The sequence below is a fragment of the Vicugna pacos genome, chromosome 12, assembly GCF_048564905.1.
Source record: "Vicugna pacos chromosome 12, VicPac4, whole genome shotgun sequence".
Taxonomy (NCBI): Eukaryota; Metazoa; Chordata; class Mammalia; order Artiodactyla; family Camelidae; genus Vicugna; species Vicugna pacos.
Genome location: NC_132998.1, coordinates 55,013,771 through 55,033,915, shown reverse-complemented (window position 1 = coordinate 55,033,915; position 20,145 = coordinate 55,013,771). Strand labels below are relative to the sequence as shown.

Sequence of the window (20,145 nt, the reverse complement as noted above, 5' to 3'; positions counted from 1 at the left end):
ATTAAATCTCTCAGACATTGTTAAAGGAGTCTTGTCATCAACAGCTAATTCCTGGTGGATAATATTTGGTACTACAAGTGGTTACCAGCATCAGACTCCCCAGGATGTAAATCTGAGATAGGTTATGTGACTTGGCAGAATTGAAGGTAGTAAAGCTCAGGTTACCATTAGAGAATAGGACACTGGTAACCTACAGTACCCAGTGGTAAAACAGTACTGAAATGGTCACATGTGGTCATCTGGAATGAAGCATCTATTGAAGGCATAGCTTTGGCAAACAGAGTGGCAGCTGCTCTGGGGCTACCGACACCCCATACCTGGCATCTGACAAAGGTCTAGAGAACTCAGATAGTGAACGGAGGAGTGAGTCAGGTTTATCTTCTTCTCCCAACAGGCAGCATATTTGAACATCCATATTAATTTCCCCTCAACAGTATGTGACATTTGCCTGAAACTGGCGGAGACTCCAGGACTATGCCATATCGCTCTTCCAAATGAAATTATTACAGTTTTGGATAAGTGAACATGGGTGTGTTTATTCCCTAAAATTATTCCCTAAAAATAACTAAAATTCATTTTAGTGAAATAAAACTGGCTTTCTGGTCTTTATGGATATGCCATGCTAGTGTATTTCAGGTTTTTTCTTCCACAAACTTTCCAGCTCAAAATTTGAGAAATGCCAATCTATCAAAAACCCTGGGAGATACCTGCTCTCTCTACTTTGCCCCTTCCCAGGCTGCTTGACAAGTCTTACCAGTTGGGAGACTTGGACTGATTCTGTTGGCAGCATCCATGAAGATCCCCCAGAAGTCCTCCCTCACAATTTGGAATTGTGTTTACTAAAATATGTACTGAGGTTTTCAGTTTCTGGTGCCAGATAATATTGTCTACACAAGAACAAATTGAATCTATGCCACACAGTAATTGCCAGGCACCCCGAAAGTTGATGTGTTTGACTATGCAGTGCAGATAAAACTTCTCCAAGGACCAACTCTCAGCATATTTGGCAAATTTAATTTTATATTCTCACTTGCAAGATTTTTTTTCTTGCATCACTTATTTAAAAAAAAATAATAAAATCTCTGTAACCATTTTTCTTTTGATAAGACTCAGGCAGCCAGAGCTCAGTCCTCCCTTGGGTCCTCAGCAAAGCATTTTTCTCTCTCCCCCTCCTGGCCGTAGACCACTCAGAGATCAAGGCTTCTGCAGCCCCTTCGGTCTTTAATGGAGAAGAGGCAGGAGAAGCTGGGCTGCTGAATATGTAAATCTTCCCTGGCAGACAGCCTTTGTTGTCTGTTCTTGGCGTGGGGAAGCTGAACTCTAACCCCAGAATCCAAAAAGCTTAGAAGGAGGCTCCATGAGGTGTTCACAGAGAGGGTACTGAAGGTTAAAGAAGAAAGCTAAAAGGAATCTCAGTGAAAAGGACTTGACTATGGTGGGTTATTTTTTCTTTTCTTTTCCCTTCCTCCCTCCACTCCCCTCCCCTCCTCTCTCCTCCCCTCCCCTTTCCTTTCCTTTTCTTTTCTTCAATTCACAGCATAAAATGGTAGCACCATGTTGAAAGAAAGGAAAGGCATGTTACTGGCAATATTGACCCTAATAAAGGCTGGTCTCTAGACCCTTTTGGGGCTTGGGGTTCCTCAGCTGGGCCAAGCAAGTTGTTGTCGTTTTCAGGCCCATCTGATCATAGACCCAGACAATGTCAGCTGTGATGCTCGGCAACACTGAACTCAAGATCCAGAGGTATCCAAGCCAGCAGAATGGAGTAGTGAGGGGCCCAATGGACTGGTGAGTGGCATGAAGAATTAGAGCTTTGCCACCTTGATTCCCAAGCTGGTGGTCTTTCTTTTTCTCTTCTCTATTCTCTTCATTCTGTCTTACTTTCTGACTGACTCTTCAGTGCCCCTCCTAGTGCTAGAAGTTGATCTTGATCTGTTCCCACCCCCTTCAGCCTACTTAATGGGCTTCTGAAGAGCTGCCTGTCCGTGTCTGTCTGTCTGTCTGTCTGACCATTGTATCTGCCTCCACATGACAGTGGAGCCTCCTGTAATCCAGGCTGGTTGGAATTCTATGGCTTCTACCTAAGTGACTCCCAGCACTGCTTCCTCCTGAGCTTTCTGCTGGGGGCCCCACTCACCAGATTTGACCCCCTGGAGTAGTGACGTTGGCCCCCATCCAACTTGCCATGAACTGCAAACGTGCTACAGTGAAAGTGCTGAGACAAAATTGTTTCACTTATTAAACATTCCTTAGTCCTGAGAGCTGGGTTCCAGAGAATAATAAGGATATGGTCCCTGCTTTTGACAAATTCAGGCTCTGCTGGAATAGATGGGCACAGAAATAACCAGCATTTTGAAATAATCAAGTATTGCAAAACTAAAAAAAAAACGAGTTGAGAAGCATTTTATACTGTCTGGGCTACTGTAACCAGAATACAATAAACTAGGTAGCTTATAAACAACAGGAATTTATTTCTTCCAGTTTCAGAGGCTGGAAGTATAAAATCAAGGTGCCAGTGTGGCTGGGTGAGGGCTGTCTTCCTGGGTTGTAGACTTTTCTGATTGTACCTCACATGGTGGAAGGGACAAGGGAGCGCTCCTCGTCCTCTTCTATAAAGGCATTAACTCATTTGTGAGAGCTTCGTCCTCATGATCCAATCACCCCTAAAGGGCCACATCTCCTAACACCCATGGGCAGTAGGATTTCACCATACGAATTTTGGAGAGACAGAAACACTCAGACCATAGCAAGGAAATATTTGTGCTAGAATGTGAAGAGCAAGTAGGAATTTCATTGATGATGAAAGGGAAGGCAATTCAGATGGGGTGAACAGCACATAAGAAGACACAGCCTTGGAAAAGTCCAAGGTGTATTTAGGTTACATGGAAAAGTCCCATTTGGCAGGAGCAGAGGCTGTGGTAGGGGGCAGGCACAGAGTGATCAATTAGGTGCTGGGGTTCAAACTGTGAAGAGGTCTGGAGTTTCATACTAAGGAGATAGGAGTGAGTCAAAGGAAGGGGTGGACAAGCTACAACCCACGGGCTACATCTGGGAGGCTGCCTGTTTCTGTAGATGCAGTTTGATTGAAGACAGCCGTAGCTGTTCATATACTAGTGTCTGGCTCTTCATTAGTTCTGCTAGGGCAGAGTCAAGAAGTTTCAGCAGAGGTTTTGTCTGGCCTAAAAAAATATAAAACATATTCTATCTGACCCTTTATAGAAAGAGTTTACAGATCCTTGCACTAAGCCAAGGAATGGTATGGTCAGATGGACATCTTATTTTATGTTATTATTTTTTTATTGAAATATAGTCAGTTACAATGTGGCAGTTTCTGGTGTTCAGCATAATGTCCCAGTCAAGTGTGCATATATATATATATACACATACATATATTCATTTTCATATTCTTTTTCATTAAAGGCTATTACAAGATATTGAATGTAGTTCCCTGTGCTATACAGAGGACATTTACTTTTTAAATCTATTTTTAGATATAATGGTTATCCTTTGCAGATCTCATACTCCCAAATTTATCCCTTCCCATCTCCTTTCCTCCTGGAGCCATAAAATTGTTTACTATGTCTGCGAATCTGTTTCTGTTTTGTAGATGAGTTCATTAGTGTTTTGGTTTTCTTTTCTTTTCTTTTTTTTTAGATTCCACAGATGAGTGATCATATGGTATTTTTCTTTCTCTTTCTGGCTTACTTCACTTAGAATGATGATCTCCAGGCCCAAACATGTTGCTACAAATGGCATTATTTTATTCTTATTTTTATTGCTGAGTAGTATTCCACTGTATAAATATACCACATCTTTTTTATCCAGTCATCTGTCAGTGGACATTTAGGTTGCTTCCATGTCTTGGCTATTGTATATAGTGTTGCTATGAACATTGGGCTGTATGTATTTTTTCAAATTAGAGTTCCCTCTGGATATATACCAGAAGTGGGATTGCTGGGTCATATGGTAAGTCTATTTTTAGTTTTTTGAGGAATCTCCATACTGTTCTCCATAACGGTTGCACCAAACTACATTCCCACCAGCAGTGTAGGAGGATTCCCTTTTCTCCACATCCTGTCCAGCATTTATTGTTTATGGAATTGTTAATGTTAGCCATTCTGACTGGTGTGAGGTGATACCTCACTGTAGTTTTGATTTGCATTTCTCTGATAATTAGCAATACTGAGCATTTTTTCATGTGCCTGTTGGCCGTATGTATGTCTTCATTGGAGAATTGCTTGTTTAGGTCTTCTGCCCATTTTTGAATTGGGTTGTTCTAGAAAAATCATTCCAAAAACTGTGAGGCTTTGCATAAGTAAGCCCTCACTTGGAAAAATAAAAGATGGCGGTTCTATAAGACTTGAAAACCTCCAGACTGCATGATAAAACCCACATCTCTTGGCTGCATTCAGTATTACCATGATCTCTTCACTTCCCTCTGACCTGCAATCACTTTTATATATGGGTCTCTAAGTCAGAACAAATCCCTTTAGGACAAGGAATTGGAGCATTTCAAATTTTGTCTTTGTATCCTTGATGTCTGTCTCACTGCCTGCCACCTCTGGCTTCATAACTGAATTTAAACAAAGTGTTGAATTACTGCCCAGCGGACATGGAGAACCACCATCATCCCACTCACCTGCTCTGAGTTGTCCCCCTGGCTGAGTGCCCATTTGCAGGTGGGAATGCCCGGAGGTGAGGATCTGGTCTTTAGCCTTGCCTGGAGCCCCCGGGAGCACTCTGATTTGAGAAAGGTCTCATGCTAGTATGTCTGCACCTTTTTTGCCTTCAGGTACCTGGAGAAGATCTATTTTGAGCTCTTTTTCACTCTCTGTGCCCCACGTAGGCATCTCCTTGGCTGAGGTCCTAGAGAGAAGCAAGCAAGCTGAGAGGTGGGCTTATTCCTGGCCACCAGGAGTCCTTTATGAGACTAATCGGCATTTGCAAATGAAGATTAAGGACCAGGCAAACAACCCAGCAAGTGGTAACTGCAAAGCTGGCCTAATCTTAATGAAATCTGCAACATATATTTATATAAATCATAATGACGCTTGCTTGTTTCCCATGTAATTTGCTCAGACAGGTTTGCAGTGACACAGCCAATTGTTTTGCCAGTGCCTCTGCCCTATTTTGAAGAGCCCCTTAACAGCCCACGCGATGCTCACAATGACATCCAGCTGGTCCAGTGGGACCTCAAGCCCATTGAAAATGCATTGCATTTAACTCCTGCTCCTCCCAGGAAAGCCAGGAATTGTCTTTTAACCTGAATCTTAAAGAGGATGTGGTGGAGGGAAACGTGGGTGTGATGACTATTGCTGGGGTCCCATTAGCCATAATTTCCCTCCATCACATAACAATTCTCCATCCTGATGTCCTCAGGGATTCCGGGGTTCCAGGAATGGAGTTCTTTAGCATCCACTGCTGTCATTATGACTCAGCTTGCCAATCTGGGCACGAAGAAGCCAGAACAAGCAGGTCGCAGCAAGGCATGGAAGCGGGATGCTGATGGTATTCCCTCACATCCTCCCTCTGACTCACTCCCTCCCCTGGCACCTCACACCTGTCACGCCCCACCTGTGCCCAACTGCACAGTCCTCCCTTCTTGTCAGTTTAATTCAGTGGTTCTCTAAATGTGTTCTGAGGATGAACTGCATCAAAACCAGCTCAGGTGTTTAAAAATGTTCTAAATCTCTTGGTCTGCAGCCCCTGAATGTGCTTTTTTTTTTTTTTAACAGACTCTCTGGATGATTTTTATGCTCATTCAAGTTTGAAAAGCATTGAACTTTACCAAGACATTGAGGGAACTTAGCTCTTTCATTGCAGCTTGGATCTGTCCTGTTTTTAATTTGTCTAGTGCCCAAGACTCCTTCCCATGATCTCCTCAATTCTTTTTACCCATGACCAAGATTACCTGGGTCATTTCTGATCCGTTTATCTGTAGGGTCTTATACTTGCAGTTTTGTCCAGCTGAACCAGGCTTATCCTGTCACTCTGCATGGCTGGCTCCATCTCACATTTTTCAACGTCACCTCCTCAGAGAGGCCTTCTCTGACCATCATAAGTTCCTCCTTCACCTCGGTACCTATCACATCATTCTGCTTCTTTCCTTCAGAGCATGTAAGCACAGTCTGTAATGATGTTGTTCATTTATTCGTGTTTATTGTGTTATATCCTATGGGAATGTAAGTTTTATGAGGTCAGGGGTCTGCTTCATCTCATTCCCTCCTGGATCTCCAGAACCTAGCCCAGTGCCTACGTTGTAGGCATACAATAAGCAGTTGCTAAATGAATGGATGGATGATGGACCCAAGGAAGATGGCAGATTTCAAAAGAAGTCAAGCCATGCACACCTCAGCAAATGGTCTGGGAGGTCCCAGATGACAGGGCAGAGGCAGAGGTGCAATGTCTCACTCTGGCATTCAGGGCTCCCCACCATGTGACCCTAATCTGTCATTTTGACCCCCCTCTCTCATTAGTCCCCTATGAGTGTCCTGTACTCCGCCTCGCACTCCCTATCCTTGAAGCACACCGTCAGTACTCTTGCCTCTAATACCTCTCCTCAACTCTTTCCTCTGCTAATCCCTGCCTTCCCAATGTGGCATCATAATTCTATTTCTTTGAGAGTGCTGTGTCCAGGACTCAAGCAACAAATGCAGGACTACTTAGTGAGCAACTTGTAAGTGCCTGGCATCGGGGGCTCCAGGGCTGAAAAAGCTGCCGGTGCCTCTCTGTGTGCCCACAGGAAGCTGCTTCCCCACAGTGGGTCTCAGTTCACGCATCTGCTGCTGTCCAAGGTGGCTGGACGGTCTCTACAGGCCCCTCGGGCTCTGAAATCACCCTGACGCTCATAGCAGAACCGCAGGCACTGGGTAAGGTCAGACGAGAGACAAAATGTCTGGGGCAGACTCTCTGAGTCTCCTCACAGGCTGCCTCGTCGAAAAGCTCCACTCTGTCTTTGATCGGCTCTCGTCTTCTCTCGCCTCAGTGCCTCCCAGACAGCCGGGCAACGTGTACCATTGGGCAGAAATCAATGCAGCCAATTTTCAAAAAACAAACAGACAGCCCCAGTGTCACGTTGAGGATGATAATAGATTAGCAGCGCCTTGGGTTCAGAAGAGCCCTTAAATGTAGTGTTCCCACGAGCACTTCCAGGAAAAGAGCTTCCAAAACCAGGTTGAACCTACTACCCCAGGCAGACAGCCTGAGACTCAGGTCACCACCCTACAGAAAGAAGAATTCATCTGAATGTGAAGCTGCAAAGAGGATGGCGGTGAAAACCGTATTGCCTCGCCAGCATTCCACCCGCCCAAGCCAGTCCCCCTACTGAAACAAAAAACATTACAATGAACTTTAGTTCTCCTTAGACCCATATCCTTTCAAGACACATCTGAGCTGAGTGAGAAAAGGCCTCTATGAATTTTCCCCCCAAAACAAGGGCACATAAGGGCTTTGGGGATAGACGAACCTGGGTTAGAACCTTGAGCCCTCTTTTTATTGGCTACCAGTCATTGATCCCGTTGCTTAACGTCTGAGTTTTTGCTTTTGTCAAAGGAGCCATTGGAAGAAGCATTAGCTATTCCACGTGAAGCGCCTGGCAACAAGCTGCGGATATTGTAGGCGATCAATGAATTGTGTTTCTTTTCCTTTGTCTATTATTCTGGTCCTTTTGTTAAGCCTATATGGTCATCTTTGAATGTACAATTCTTTTACCATGCCCTGGCCCCCAACCCATTTTTCAGTCCAGGTGTTTGGTGGAAGGTGTACAGCTCTGCTCTCTCCCAGAGGCCAGATTTCTCCATCCAGCTTCTGACTCATGCTCCTTGCATCACGTCTCTTTCCGTTGCAGTGCTTATCAAAGCTGAGCACGATTGTTTGCACTGTATCCCAAGTTCCCTCCCAAGATGGAAAGTTATTTAAGGACCTGTGGATTTTATCTGTTTCTATATCCCTATCACTGAGCAAAGTGCCTGGTACATAATAAGTGTTCTGATTTGCTGGAGCTGAGAGGTTTGAAACAACCCCCTGGAAGAAGGGGAGACAGTGAAGGTAGGAGATTCAACAGCTGATGGCTTGGCATAGAGGTCAAGAGGGACACATAGCTCTCTATTCGTTACAGAAATCCAATATATAACAACAGCTCTTCGTAGGGAAGAAATGACTTTTTATTCTCTACACACTCATTCATTCAACAAATATTTATTGAACATCAATTCTGCATGAGATACTATAAGGAAGAACGAGAAATGAACTTTGAATCCAGTCTTCTTCCACTCAACCCAGTTCAATTTAGAAAAAGGATGGATGAGGCAGCCTGAAATGAGAGTCAGTATAAAGCTGAAGAATTTCCCTTTGTCTTCAAGCTGCCCAAAGTCTAGCTGGAAAGACAAGATTAAAAAGCAAGGAATAATCATACACTTAAGATATTAACTATATCATCTGTCACGTTGGTGCAAATATTTTGTCAGTTTGCTGTTTGCTTCCTATTTTGTTTATGTGGATTTTGACATGGAGAAACTTTCAATTTGTATGTAGTCAAATCTATCAGTCATTTTCTTTCAGCCTCTTTGGGTACATGTGTGTGCATATGAAGGCTCTGATTGTTTCTGTGTTGGTGTTTTGTTTTTTTTTTCCTAACTGGCAATTTTTATTTCTATGCAGTGAGACTATGTTGAATTTGTAATAAGAAAAACGTTGGTTTTTTTCCATTTGGCAAAGGATCATTATAAAAATCAAACAAACTACACAGGAATTGAACAAAGAACTTAAATATATCCAGGAAGAGTGAAAAATGTGTTCCAATCCTTCTAATTAAGAAAGCAAGGAAATGTGTATTACTTCCTTTAAGAATTATTTCTATGACACATGTCAAACTAAAAAAATAAATAAATCTTAATCTCAGCTGTATTAAAAATTAATTTCTGTAGACTAACTTCTTTCCTAACCATCTTAACAAAAAGTATGGTTGCAAGAATGAGAAATTTTGTGAGTAACTGGGAAGGGAAATATACACGAAGATTAACTCGTGAGTCAGATTCAACACACATTTATTGAGATCACTAGAATATAACCCATTTAGCCAGTGCAACAACTGTGCAGACCTGTGTTTTTATACCCATTTTACAGATGAGGAAAACAAGACTCAGAGATACCAAACTATTTCCTCTAAGTGTGATTGGTGGGTTGTACATTTGAAATCCAAACCTGTAACTTTCAATACAACGTATCAGGAGACCCTCCAGAAACTTCCCTACATAGAGCCCAAGACACTCTCTCCCCCACTGCGAGTTGCCTTGTGATGTTTTTCTTTCTTAGGGAAGCAGACTTGACTGTTAAAACAGTGACCAGGCTGAAAAATCTCGCCAAAGACAAAACCATTTAAGCCATGTAAGCAGAATTAAATTTAGCTTATTTCACAAACATAATAAGATAAACCTAACTTAGGTTATTTTTAATAAATGTCTCTGATAATCATAAACAACACTGAAGTCATCTGCCTAAAATAGTACTAAGTAATCACGTTTAACCAATCCCCCACTGTCTGGAAACCCCACTGTAATAACCAGTCACTGTGAAGTTTGTTTATTAAAACAACTTTCCTCATTTTCACTTTATAAGCCATCTTGTAACATCATGCCTCAGAGCCTCATACCAGTTTTGGGTTTGAATTCTTCCAGGTTGTGAGCTATTCGTTCATGCACAATAAACTCTAGTAATAATAAATGAAATAATTAACTCTAATAATTACACAATAAACACAAATACACTCTAAATGTAAATAAATACTATTTTACTGATCTGGTTTTAATTTTTACTCTTTCTGGATTTTGGACAAGACACACAGACTATGGCTATTATCCATTATTTTTAAGCAGGGCACCCAGGTCCGGCTGCCCATTTCAGAGAAGCACCGTTCCTTTGCCACATGGGAGAAAAGCGTGTAGTGTTTGCAACCTCCTCCTTAATGCTCCTTTCTTTGCAGGCATGCTTCCTTTCCCATTCTGTTTGTATCAAGAAGAAATGTGGGTCCCTTTGGAACCTAAATAAGAAAAAAGATGATTATGGATTGATTTTCCCATAGGGAATGACTTGTCTCTGCCGGAGGTGGGTTATCTGTGGGCTGTCCTCCCCAGCCTCCAGCAGCTGAGTGAGCAGGCGCATCTCTGGGTCTCCGCCACTCACACGGTTTAAGATTCCCACCTTCACAAGGGATCTGAGTAAAGATGGTTCACTGAACATGTATGTTTACTTCTGCTCCCTCCAATGCTGCATTCAATTGACAGTTGGATTTTTGTTTTAAAATTTAAACCCATAAAGACAAAGATTATAGAAATGGATGACACTTTTGGGGAGCTGGGAGCTAAACGAACCCAAGAAAACTAAACTGAAGCAGTGGTGAAAGCAATTGCAGTGCCTCAGGAAGGCTCAGAACTGGCGTCAGGTCCAAGCAAATACGGAGGCGAATGCGGGGCTGCATGTAGAGGCGTGACTGACAGTCTGCCGGAGGAGTTAGCCCCCACCCACTGCCCCACCCTGGCAGCAGCCTGGTTTTCCACTTAGAGATAATGAGAGAAAACGGCTGATAAATTGAAAATAAAGAAGCGGTTTAACGTTTATAATGACGCGTTATTACCATGGGGGGTTTCTAGATGGTGGGTGAGTGGCTAAAAGTGATGATCTTGTACCATTTTAGGAAGATGACTTCAGTTTTGTTTACGATTATCAGAGGCATTTATAGGAAATACCCTAAATTAGGTTTAGCTTCTGTTCATGAAATAGGCTGGATTTAGTTCTGCTTATGTTACTTAAGTGATTTTGCCTATTTTGGGGGATTTTCAAGCCCTGTCTCCATTTTATTTTATTGTAGCAATTCTGACTGTAGAGGGTCTCATAACAGATGGTCAAGTGGTTTACCTCATAGTAAAGCTCCCCAGGAAGTAAGCCTTACCCCACCCACACAGGGCTTCCAATCAGTTTGTTAATGCCGGTCATGTGAATAGACAGTCAAGTATCACCAGATATTTGAGGAAAGCTTCTAGAGACAGAGACATAAAAGGAAAGAACAGATAGGAAAGAAAGAAATGAAAAAGAAAACAGTAACTTGGAGAGAATAGAGACTCTTGCAGAACAAAACAACAAAGACAATTTAAATGCTCAGGCAGATAAGGAAAGATACTGCATTCATGTAAGAAAAGCAAGATGCTATAAAAAGGAACATTCAGAGAACAAAAAAGAACTGTTCAAAATTAAAACTATGATAGTAGAAATGAAAAACTCAATAGCAAGTATGAAAGATCAATGCGAGTAAACATCTCAGAATAGAGATAAAAATACAGAAAGGCAGAATAGTAGAAATTCTAGGGAGAGAAGATACAGACAAGCGAGGGGGAAATTATCTTAAAAAACAAAAAAGAATGTTTCCAGAACCTCAGGGTATAAGTTTCTAGACCAAAAAGTCCCCAGATATCCAGCTTAATGGATGAAAAAGACTAACACCATGGAATTTCAGAACTCAAGAGAAGGTCCTTAAAGTTTCTAGAGGAGAAAAAATATAAGTCATAATTAAAAGATCAAGTATCAGCATGGCATCAGATTGCATAACAAGAGCAAATAAAAAAAAAGGTAATAGAGAAAGCATCCTTTTATAATTCTGAAGGGATTATACCAATGTTGAACAACCTTCAGGTCTATACTCAACCAAAAGAATCAATTAAGTATGAGCATATAAATTCTTAGATATGCAGACTTCTAAAGATTCACCTCCTCTGCAGGTTTTCTCAGGAAGCTACTAGGGAAGGGCTCTACCAAAATAAAGAAGTGAGACAAGAAACAGAGAGGATGGGAGCTAAAAAACAGATGAAAACACAGGAGAGAGGCAAAGCTGATTCCCAAGAATGGGGTGGCCTCTGAGACTGAAGCAAGAGGGCAGCAGGTGCAGGAGAGATGTCTCTGAGAAGATGAGGTTGATATGGTGTTTCCGCGTATTAAAGGGAGACACGTATTAAAGGGAGACACGTGTGTGATCAAAGTTTGGAGATGTGTGATCAGGACACAGGAAATGATGTAACTGGTTGAGAAATAAGTTGTGAACCCCAAGGTGGGGATGAGGTTGGCCATGAAGCAAGAAAGGAAATAAAGTCAGAGTACACTGCCTGACTCTGCTGTGAATGCGGTTACACAATCATGGGGTAAATTCTCATCTTCTAATAGCGGGGAGTCCGTATATGATGACCAAAACTGGGAGGCTAAGATTTTGCAATATAGATGTATTATTTTGATATAGGAAATTTTATCCTGGAAAAAAACACAACAAGAGGATTTGAAAATGCTTGCCTCTGGGGAACGGGAAAGATGAGGTTGGAAGCAGGGGCAGCGCAGAGGCAAGGAATTGCTGTTTGTTATAAGTCTTATGGAGCTATTTGACTTCTCATATATTATTCAGGTATATCCTTAACAGAAATTAAAATGACATTTAAAAAGCAGGCAGAAGGCAGGTGATGCTGTAGGTCGTACCTGGACAATGCTTTGCATTGTATCTGATAGGAAATGAAAGGAGAGTGAAATGGGGCAGGGAATAATCAAACAATTAGCAAAACTATGGAAATAAAACAAGGTTCAAAATTTGGTCTGGATACGAGGGGAGGTAGCCTAAGTGTGGCAGACCCTAGAACCTCAAATTCAAAGCTGCAAAGTGAAAGCACATACATTGTTTAACTCGGTTCTCATGTGAATCCATTATTATAGGGAAGGTAATAATTTATCTCCACTTTACAAATGAGAACTCTGAAACTCATAGAGACTAAGTGACTTGGCAAAGGCACCTGACTCATAAGAAGCAGAGCTGGGATGTCAAATGCCAAGTTCAGCACTCTTTCCAATTTTGCGGTGCCTATTACTCTAAAAAATTGAGCCAGAGCTCAAGGATGGATTATTGATACAGGTAGCAAACAGCCCAGGAGCTACATTTATTTAATGATTATTGACTAACTTTCTGCTTTCACTGAGATGGTTAGGCAGTGCTCAACCAGGTGGTCACTGTTCACTGCCCACGTGTTCCAGAGCTGGATCCCACAGAGAAATTGATAAGATAAGGTGACTATTTTTCAGGTACTGGAAGTTTTGGCTCAAGGGTGGAGGTGGCTTTCCCAGACGTCTTGCTCTCCCTGCCTGATTCTTCTTTCTGTTTGCTGGTGTTCCCTATTTATTTCTGCCTTTGGAAATACTCCAGCTTTATTGCGTGGCTTAAGAAATGAAATATGGCTTTGGTCTTAGCTACATTGACCAACCCGTCTCAGTTTACCCAGGACTGACCTGATTTTAGTACTGAAATTGCCCCACCCTAGGAAAACCATTCGTCCCAGGAAGAGTGGGACTGCTGGTCAACCTAGGGGAGTCATCTCTCAGCCACCTTTAGGAATAAGAGTTAGTTCAACCCACCTGCTCAAAGGTGATCCAACACTTTGTGAATGGTTCTCTGGGAACTTTTCACTTTGTTTCTAGGTCATGGCTTCAGCTGACTTGAGAAGCAGGGGGGCACTTGTGTGCACACGCACCCCTGTTGATTTCCATCCTTTGAGTGTTCCTAATTGAGCAAAGATCTGGCTATGTGATCTTGAGCAAGTTATTTAAACATATTTGGCTTCCTCACTGGGGCTAACAATGCTTCAGAGGAGTGATATAAAGATTGAATTACAGCATTTATCAAATGTTTTCTGTGTGTCAGAAATTCTAAATTTTTAATGTACGTTATAACTGTTTATTAGTTTTATTTTCTGTCTCCCATCAATAGAGTGTAAAGCTCATGAAGGTAGGAATTTTATCTGTTTTCTTTACTGCTATATTCCAGCGATGGTGGGGCAGGGGTATGGGTGGAATATCTATGTATTCCATATACATATGGGTGGAATATATATATATATATATGTATATATATATATATATACACACACACACACACATATATGTATCTCCTGAATATTTGTCGGGTGAACAAATTAATAATTATATTTAGTCCTACACAAAACTGTAAGGTAGCTATTCCCATCCCAGTTTTACAAGTTAGGAAATTGATACTCACAGAGTTTAAGTAACTTGCTTATGGTCACGAATGAGTGGCAGACTCAGAATTTAAAATCAGGTCTGCCCAATCCAAACGGCCAGGCTCTTGGCCACTCTGCTAAACTAAGACAAGGTTTGTGAACCACCCAGCAGGGTACCTGGCCCCTAGTAGGGTGATACATCCTCTTCCTTTCGCTCTTCCATACCCCACTCTTCCACTATTCCTGCAACCAGCACAGAGACTCGTGGCCTAGACATCTAAAGCCCTGGGAAGTGCTTCCTCCTTCCCTTCCTAGCACATGGAGGCATATTCCAACAGGAAGGCAAGGCCAATGGAGCAGCATTAATCGCTGGTGACTAGTGTGTGCATCCGAACCAAGGAAGTGGCACCTTCCATCAGCGCTTGTCTCTTCACATCATCCTGGGAGTAATCTGACCTGACACACCATCTCCATTTGACAAGAATGTCGCTGCCTGGAGACACAAAAATAATAAACAGGAAGGCCCCGGCAGAGTGACAGCCAGAACATCTGTGTGTGACAATGGTGAGTGGTCAGCACAAGTGAGGCTGGACACATGCTGCTGGTTGCTCACCCCATTCCTCAGCCTGGGGTGCCCCCCCCCACCTGTGACTGGCTCTGTCGAAAGTGCAGGTGGAGAAATGTGTGCTCTCTTGAGTTTGCATCCTGGCCACGCTCGTCTGTGGCTGGACACTCGCATCAGCTGTTTTCTCTCTTCTTCCTCCCGCATCACCTTTGCATACTCCTCCCAAGGTCCTCTGAGTTCTTGGAGTTCTGCAGCTGTTCATTTATTCACTTTCATTCTCTCTTCCATTCCAAGAATTCACCTGCAAATTGTTCATTTCTTGTTCCTGTTTCTTTGATCATACTAAGTTTCTATTACGTTATAGCCTGCATGTGGCAAGTCAATCTGTGGGACTGGGGTCTTTCAAATGAAGGGGCAGGTTGCCCCTTGCTGGCATATTGGTCGTGCTAGAATCATCAGATCAGAACTGGGCATGGAAAGGGCTCTAAATGGATTAGAGCCGAGCTCCCTGAGGGAGGCGTGAATTCTGTGACATCTCCGCCAGCAGTACTGCCCCATGGCCTGAGTCTCCAGTGAGGGGGCACCGTCACCTCCAGGTGGCTTTTCCAGATGTTGGCACTTCCGACCATTAGGCATTCTTGTTAGTTCTTCTTTTTTCCTAAGTAGAAACCAACGTTTCTCATTGCTTCTCATTGGCCATGGGTCTGATTTGCGGAGTTAACAGAACCAGTTTAATCTTTATTTCTCCTAAAACCGTTCAGATATATGAATGCAATTATATCCATTTTAAGCCAATTTCATCAGATATATGTAGAGAGAGAAATAGTTAGCTGGTAAGAAGAAGGCACAGGGCACGTAGTATTACCAAATCTCTAGCTGTCTAAGGGTAATAAGCCCCTTTACTTGCCCCAAATCTAAGAGTTTAAAAGGTACTTTAATGAGCACCAGCTCCTTCATCCCACAAGATCTCTGTGAGAAGAGCATCATCTCCCCATTACGCAGTTGGCACCTGCGAGGCTCTGAGAGTTTAAGTGACTGGCTCAGATCACAGCTCTGCGTAGTGGAGTGCAGTGAGAGTTCCGTGCAGAGCTTCTGAGACCAAACGCACGTTTCTCTCACTTGCTTTCCCCTAAGAGCTTGCTCTCCCTCTGCCCATCTCTGTTCCTAAACAAGCATTTTGATTTTATGATCAGTTGCCAGCTGCTGACTTATTTTGGAAGCAAGGCTTGGCTGTAAGTGAGTGACACGATGTGCCCCCATCCTAGGATTTCAAATTGGAAACTGGTAAGAAGAGAGGACAGGGTCTTTATGGAAAGAGGCGCAGAGAATGCCTCTCCTTTGGAGAAGGGAATGCAGATGGATGTGGGGCAGACAGCCGGCCAGCCAGCCAGATTCAGCCCTGGGTCTGCAGCGGCCTTTGCTGACTACGGGAGGTAAGTCAGGGCGTCCCACTCTGGGAAGGAGGAGGGACATGGTTTCTCAAAGGCTCTTTGTCTCAGTCAAAGCCCAGGTGAAAGGCAGTGAATCTGCCTCGTAGCTCACACTCGCTCCAGTTTCTGGTTAGCTGGTGCATGTTTCTTTTCCTTTTTTTTTAATCACAAAGCTTGTGTTTATTTCTCCGTGTTGCCATTGAGGCATTATTCCTGGATCCAGACAGATTCGATGTGGGTTTTGTGGCTTATCTGCAGAGAGAAGCATGGCAGGGAGACCTGGCATTCTGGCAACATAGGAACAGCGTGGGCCTGCAGCTGAAGTCATCCAGGGTCCAGTTCTGACTCATTAACTTAATTTATTCTTCCAACAAATATTTACTCAGGGCTTACCCTACATCAGGGGCTATTCTAGGTGTGAGAACACCATGCTGAGCTGGAGCCGACAGGTGAGACTGCCGCTCTCAGGTAAGGCCTGGAGTTCGCCCCATCATCACAGCAGTGATGACTCCATACCAGGGACCAGTGTCAAGTTCATTTCATGTTATTGAGACTTAGAAAGGTTAAACAGTTTGCCCCGAATCCAGGAATCAGTAAATGGCAGAGCCAGGATTCAAACCTACATCTATTGACATCAAAGCCAATCTCAGTGCCTCAGTTTTATCACCCATGAAACAGAACAATTAAACAACCCTGACTTTTTAATAGACTCATTATTGGTATAAAATAAAAGCAATTTTCATTTTTAGCTAAGCACACAGACGCCTGGAACTGACAATGCTTTCCCAGTCTTCCTTGAACCTGAGTGCAGGCGCATGACTAAGTTCTGTACAAAGAGAAGGGCTACAGGCAATTCACGGTCACACTCCGGGTCTCTGCCGCTCACAGCGTTTAAGATTCCACCTCCAAAAGGCATCTGGGTAAAGGCTATTTACTGAACACATGTGTTTATTTCTGCTCCCTCCGACGCTGCACTCAATTGACAGTAGGATTTCTGCCACAAGGACGCTAGGCTCTCTTCATCATCTCCCTCTGCCATCCTTAGCACTCCGCCCCAGTGCTTATCGCCTCATGGTCCCAAGATGGCTGCCACACTTCCAGACACCTATATTTACATTACAGTCAAGACAAGACGGGGCCGCAAGGCTGAAGGAGAGGGATCAGGCTGTATTCTTTAAACTGATTTCTCAGACACTTCGCAAGGCCAGTACAGGCCCACGTGGCCACACCTGGCTGCAGAAAAATACAAAGAGGTGAATATTATTAGCTGCGTATGCTGTCGTTTTTTCTTAGAAAAACGGAGAAGGTATGCTGGGTAGGTAACAGGTGTCTACCACATTGCTGTAGAAAAATCATGGCTCTGGAAGACAGGAAAATGTGTCACTGGCTGTAGCCATGACTTCAGCCAGATCAGATAAAGGCTCTGTGTCTCAATTTTTCCCTTCTGTAAAAAAATAGGCAGTGAGTGATATGAATCCCAGCCACGTCATGCAATTAACATTAGGGCCGAAGGCACTTCACAACATGTTTGCAAGAAAAAGTAGAAAGCTCTGCCTGTGTATGAAGCAGCACCACAGTATCCTATTAATCATTTTGATAAGGAGGCTCAGGAAGTGGACCACCATCCACTCAGGAAAATGTTCTCCCAGGAACGAGGGGACATGTGCGATGTGTGTGTGACTCTGCAGCGACATTTTTAGCATAAGCATCTGATACCTTGGAGTCTATTCCAACTGTAGCAGATAGGTTTTTTTTTTTTTTTAGCATTCAGAGATAAAATATGTATTGTTAGAACATATTGAAACCAGATTAATCTAAGGAATAACAATGCTGGAAGCACGAGCTTTTGTGCTGGGAGCCTGGCGCCCTGGGTGGCTAAGTGAGCAGCAACAGTGAGAAGGGAGAGAGAGCTGATAATGCCTGTATCTGATGTGGGGGAGGCAGTCCATGGGGCTGCCTCCTCCAACAATTCCATTTCTTGCTTCATTTCCTGAACAATCCCGTCAGTGGCAGGGAAGGGGCAAGCTGGCATTCTTGCTGCCTGCCTGCTGAGTAAAGCCAGGATGATTAATTTCCATTTGCAGAAGGCTGAATTATCTCTGCCCCCCACATGTGAGCCCGCATTGTCCTGTAATTTCTTCTCCCCTCCAACTTCATTTCAACACCGGTCTAGATGGGACTGTGGGCCAGCAAGCCAGGATCACTAAATGGCCGTGTCTTTGGGGAATTAGTATGTTTGCTGGAAGATGATATTCAATGCATCTTTATTGTTAATGGTAATAACAGCTAATGGTTATTGAACACTTACTATGTATTGGACTTCAGTGTGCATGATTTTAGAGATGATTAAATTGAGGCATGAGAAGTGTAAGTAACCTGTCCAATGCCTTACAGCTGATAAACAGTACAGTTGGAATTTAAACCCAGCTTTCTGATTCCTGTATCCTTAACTGCTATGCTATGCAGTGACCAGCTCTGGTACCTACTATGTGTTCGTTAGTTAGACACTGTGTTAGGCATGGGGAATACGGTTACTGACCGTGAGGAGACAGGCTTGTAAACGGGTGTTATAAATATTTACTGAAATCTGGATGGAAAGGAGACACAAGGGGAAATGGATAGTTCTAACAGGGAGGAAAGAAAGTATCACAAAGAAGGTGATGCGAAGGTGATGCTTGAGCTGTGTGTTACTGTGTATTATTGTATCTGAATCAAGAGGCCTGAATGTCATCCTTTCCATACTCTGAGTGGCCCTGTGACACTGGGCAAAGCGACTTAACCTCTCTGAGCCTCAGTTTTCCCATCTATAAAATGGGAAGAATTGCCTCGCCCCTACAGCTGGATGGTGGTGAAGTCTTGTAACTTTGTGAAATGTCACAGTTGGGTATAGCTGGCAGGCTTTATTGCTGCGGACTTCTATGCTATGGGGTCGGGGCTGGAGCAGGAATAATTTATTTTACAATTCCTCCTCCTTAGCTTTCAAGAGCTCCCCTTGCTTCTTTCTCTATTAGTGCACTTCATTCTGATGAGCAGCCTAGAATCAGAAGCCTTTCCCTGTACCTCAGATAGAAGCCTGGTGTGACACCATCAGGACAGAGGATGCTGTAACTGTCCATGCACTGATGTGAATCACCCATGCTGGCAGGTTGGGGCGTGAGGACTGGCAGACAGCCTGGCCAACCTCCCAGGACTCCCACCTCAACTCAGCTTTGTTGTTCTTTAAACTTTATAGCACATATTTTTAATAGGGACACATTTAGGGATTCATAAATTGATTCACTCATCAACAAAGATTTATTGAGTTCTAGCTACATGTCAGGCACTGTTGTAGGTCGTGGAGATAAAGTGATCAACAAAACTGGCCAAAAAACTTGCATTCATGGGGTTTATATTCTCATCACAGAGGCGATTCCCATACACAAAATGCCAAGTAAATGGGGACCTGAGAAAACTTTTGTATCAGGCCTTCAAGGCTTCTCTACAGTTCTCTCATGGTTCATACTATCTTCTCCATAATCCTCCACACTGAACTTCCTATAGTATTTTGACAGGGTCCGGCCCCCTTTTGTCCTGGTTCTTCGTACATGCATCTCTCTCTACCTAGCCTTCATCACCTTCTTACTTGGATAATTCCTCTTCCTCTTTAAAATCTAAACTTACAGTATTATACTGTATAGCATAGGGAAATATAGACAAGATCTTGCGGTAGCTCACAGTGAAAAAAATGCAACAATGAATATATGTATGTTCATGTACAACTGAAAATGTGTGCTCTACACTGGAATTTGACAAAACATTGTACTATGACTATAAATCAATAAAAAATGTTTTAAAAAAATCTAAACTTGATGTCACTTTAAGAATTTCCTGTGCTCTCCCACCTTTACTCCACACACATCATGGTATCTTAGATTTACTGGCTTTCTGTTTTAAGGACAATGCCGAGTCATTCAGACACTAAACTGATAGTAAAAATGTTGTGAACAGTTATATTCCAATACATTTTATAACCTAGATGAAATGGACAAGTTCCCTGAAATATACAAATGAACAAAACTGACTGAAGAAGAAATAGAAAGTCCAAAGCCATGTATCAAATAAATTGAATTAGCAA

The 20,145-nt window shown here is 42.9% G+C and overlaps 1 long non-coding RNA gene across 7 annotated transcripts in view; it reads right to left on the bottom strand.

Annotated features, from left to right (window-relative positions):
- Positions 1-20,145, bottom strand: part of LOC140700259 (uncharacterized) — a 432,091-nt gene that overhangs the window by 9,727 nt on the left and 402,219 nt on the right. For 2 of the 7 annotated variants that reach the window (XR_012078632.1, XR_012078631.1), the window contains one exon: positions 9,028-10,036. The exons of 4 other annotated variants lie outside the window; for them this stretch is intronic. This is a non-coding gene — a long non-coding RNA (uncharacterized lncRNA). Of the gene's footprint in view, positions 1-8,144; positions 8,376-9,027; positions 10,037-20,145 lie in introns of those variants that run through there. One more of the 7 variants, XR_012078635.1, reaches the window with a different exon arrangement.